Source organism: Mustela lutreola, chromosome 4 (genome assembly GCF_030435805.1).
Source record: "Mustela lutreola isolate mMusLut2 chromosome 4, mMusLut2.pri, whole genome shotgun sequence".
NCBI lineage: Eukaryota > Metazoa > Chordata > Mammalia > Carnivora > Mustelidae > Mustela > Mustela lutreola.
Window position 1 is genome coordinate 48221224 of NC_081293.1, and position 3997 is coordinate 48225220.

The following is a 3997-nucleotide window of genomic DNA, read 5'->3' on the forward strand; positions in this document are numbered from 1 at the left end:
TCAGCCTCCCCCCAGTGGGTTTCCTTCCTATCTCTGTGCTTCTTACTTTTGGTTCCAGGTAAACACCCGAGTTCTCTTCTTCCCCTCTGCATAGCCATTCTGGACCCCTGCTCTTCATAGACGCGGCTGCCATCCCACTGACTCTCCTCTCAGATTCTCTCTGGATCCCCTTTCTGGCTCTCCCCTGCCCCATATTCTTCCTACTTTCCAATTCAGGGTCTGCGGCCCCGGTCCTCTCTCGGCCCCTGTCCCGTCCCCCGTCCCGTCCCCTGCCTCCATCTGCCTTTGGCTCTGCTCCCTGATGGTCAGACCCCACCCCTTGTCTGTTCAGCTGCGGGGAAGGGGTCATTTCTCTTCAACCTGCAGTTCTCAAACTTGGCCTCGGGGCCCTATTACACTATTAAAAATTATTGGAGACTTGAAAGGGCTTTTGTTTATGTGGTTATACCTACTGATACTTACCATATTAGAAATTAAAGCCGAGAAATCATAAAATATTCTTGAAGAATGAGAACAAACCACGGCATATGAACATAATACATTTTCATGAAAAATAACTATTTTTCTAAAATGAAAGAAAAAAAAATCACTTCACATTTTTGCAGATCTCTTTAATGACTCACCTAAGAGAAGACAGCTGGGTTCTCATGTCTGGTTTTGGATTTAATTTGTTGATGCCTCTGGAAAACCTCTCTGTACATTTGTTTGCCAAAGAAAGAGAGCATAGAGGGCAAACAAAGCCTTCTAACTTTGCAGAGCCTCAGGAAGAACGGGTGTCTCAGATTGTCCCTGATGTGGGCCTTGCAGGGACTGCTGTCAGCCGGACTCCCCCATCAGCCTGACAGATGTTATATGATCCCAGCAGTTGGCCGAAGGCAGGACACCAGGTTCAAGAGCCCAGTGGTTCTTGGAGACGGAGCTGGATCCATGGAACCTGGGAAAGCCAGTGGGGCTTCCGGTAGCTTCCTGAGGACACAGGAGGTGAATGGAACCACAACAGATGGGCGTATTCAGAGAGGCAGAGGGGAGAGAGAGAATCTTCCAGGCCGTGGGAAACAACCGGGCACATCTTCAAAGTGGGAAGGCGGGGCACGGGGCCAAGGCCGGCTGAGACCTTTAGGGCTCCAAGCACTCAAAAGATCACGGTGCTCGCTCGCACCCTGCATGGTAACTCAGAATAAAGTTTATTTTCCATAGCGACGCTAAGCTTCCTGTGTGTTGGAAGTTGAAATAGCCTGCTTCTACTTTCTGGATTGCAAAACTGCGGGTAAGGGCACAGAAGCAGAACTTGCCTCCTTTTCCTGGGGCCGTGCTGTGTTAGTGCCCGCCGTGTGCGCGTGCTCTGCTTTGTGAGTCACGGATGGGCCTCTGGGGTGAATGGTGAGTGGGATGGGGGGGAGGGGGCACTGAAAAGGACCCGCCAGTGTTTCTAGAACACCAGAGGATTCAGGGTACCTACTGTCCCTCAGAGGTCGAAGCCCCTCTGGCCAGGAATGGCTCTCCCAGGCTGGGGGTGGGGGCAGTTGTACAAGCTTCGGCCCAGCCCCAAATCCCCAGATCTGGGGCTGGGTGGGAACAGTCATCTCCCATGGCCTTAAGATTTTCCACTTCCCTCTGGGGTGGTGGACTTCAGAGGGTGGTGGTGAAGCGTCCCAGGGAGGGAACGACCCCCACCCCAGCAGAGAGCTAGAGGGTGTAGGGCAGAGGTCTCAGGGCTGCATGATGGTTTATGGATCCCCTGACTGTCTGCACTCCAGCTCTGCCGCCTACTCTGTGCCTTAGTTTCCACGTCTGTAAGGCGGGGGATAAGGACGGCCAGCTCCCATTCCCAAGCCGCCTGGAGCGAAGCCACAGTGAGGAATGGAACATCTGGTGCAAAGAATCGGTCCAGCTCCGCGAGACACGAGCTTCATTCCTCTTTTGTTCAGTGCCATAGCTCAGATCCGGGTGTGCAGGAATTGCTCAATAAACATCTGTTGAACGAAAGAATTAATAAGCGAACACATCGGTGGCTCAGGTAATACCAGTTCTCTCCTTAGACAAGGCCAAGTCCAATCACCTCAGGCAGAGGAACTCATACCCAGAGAAGGAAAGGGCCTTGTTTAAGGCCACGCAGCCAGTTAGTGCCTGAGCTGAGTCCTGAGCTCTGCCTTGGCGGCCATCAGCCCACGGGATCCTCAGTGAGGAGGGGGTCTGGGGAGGGATCCTCCCTACCTCACGTGTATATACGTGCATGTGTGTGCAGACATGCGTGTGTGTGTGTCTGGGAGGCCAGGAGGCTAGAGTCCCTTCTTTCCAGGGCTTCCCCCTCCTGCAGAAAGGCCTGTCGTGGGGTCTATGTGGCCTCTGAGCACCTCATCTATTTATTGGGATTTCTGTGCCTGCTGAATCTCTACAGGGAGGTGTGATCTTCTGGTCCTAATGAAGCCATCACAGGTCGTAAGAGAGCCCAGAGTGGCTGCTCCAAGTATAGGAGGAGTCGGGGAAAGGAGATTTAAGGAGGTGGGAGGTGAGAGGTGGGGTTGGTCATGTCTCCCCTGGCATCCCAGGGCTGGGAGGGGCCCCTTCCTTCTCCTGCCTGCCAAAGCCCCCAGGGCCAGATGACCGCATCTTGGCCACGGGCCTATTTTCTGATTGATAGGTGTTGTAAGTCAGCTGCTCTGCTTGGTTCCAGAGCTTCTCAACGTGTGGCCAGTGGAGCAGCAGCAACAGCGACCTAGAGCTGGTTAGAAACGCAGACTCCAGGCACCGCCCCCCCCGCACTGCCACCGAGGCCAGCAGTGTCAAAATCTCTATTGGCGGCCCCCAGGAATCTGCATTCTACGAGCCCTCTCCTGATGCTCATAAATTTTAGAAATCACTGCTTATACAATTTCTTAGACAAAATATGACATCCAGTAGGGCTGTTATTAAAAGGGAATGGGCGTTTCCTGGCTAGACCTTGAGCCTTGTTTATTTCTGTCTTTTGTTATTGAGGTATCACTGACATTCAGTGTTCTATTAGTTTTAGGGGTACAACATAATGATTCAATATTTGTATATATTACAAAATGATCACCAGGATAAGCCTAGGTACCATCTGTCACCATACACAATCACAGATTTTTTAGTCTTTTTTTTTCTTGTGATGGCAACTCTTAAGATCTACTCTCTAAGCAACTTCTAAATGTCAATACGGTATTATTAGCTATAGTCACTGCACTGTATATGACACCTCTAGGAGTTCTTTACTTTACAGCTGGAAGTTTGTACCTTTTTTTTTTTTTAAACTTAATTTTTTTTTTAAAGATTTTTTTTTTTTTTTAAGATTTTATTTATTTGACAGAGAGAAATCACAAGTAGATGGAGAGGCAGGCAGAGAGAGAGAGCGAGAGGGGGAAGCAGGCTCCCTGCTGAGCAGAGAGCCTGATGCGGGACTCGATCCCAGGACCCTGAGATCATGACCTGAGCTGCAGGCAGTGGCTTAACCCACTGAGCCACCCAGGCGCCCATGGAAGTTTGTACCTTTTAATACTCTTCACCCATTTGCCCCCGCCATCCCCTACCACACTGGCAACCACCAGTTTGTTCTTTGTATCTGTGAGCTTGGTTTTGTTTTTTTAGATTCCATATTTAAGTGAGATCATACAGCATTTGTCTTTGATTTATTTCACTTAGTATACTACCTTCTGGGTCCGTCCACGTCGCTGCAAATGGAAAGATCTCATTCTTTTTTTATAGTTGAGTAATAGTCCATCCAATGAGGGACACTTAGGTTGTTTCCATGTCTTGGCTACAGTAAATGAGGCTGAGTGCACTGAGGTTCATGGGCCAAATATCTCTTCAAATTAGTGTTTTTGTTTCAAAACTTGTTTAAACTGTTTAGTTGTCCATCCATCCACCCAACGGTCCGTCCTCTCATTCTTCAGTCAGTAGCCATTCAGCTGCACTAGCAGAAATGGGAATGTTTGCCCCCCACTAGTCCTCTCTAGCGTGCCATGAGGCTCTGCATGTGGCT

At 49.9% G+C, this 3997-nt stretch overlaps 1 long non-coding RNA gene across 1 annotated transcript; it reads left to right on the forward strand.

Moving 5' to 3' along the window:
* Window positions 1-1267: 1267 nt before the first annotated feature.
* On the forward strand, window positions 1268-1989 carry LOC131828778 (uncharacterized). The gene is made up of 2 exons (XR_009352567.1): window positions 1268-1380; window positions 1783-1989. It is a non-coding gene; the product is annotated as an uncharacterized LOC131828778 (long non-coding RNA).
* Window positions 1990-3997: the final 2008 nt, after the last annotated feature.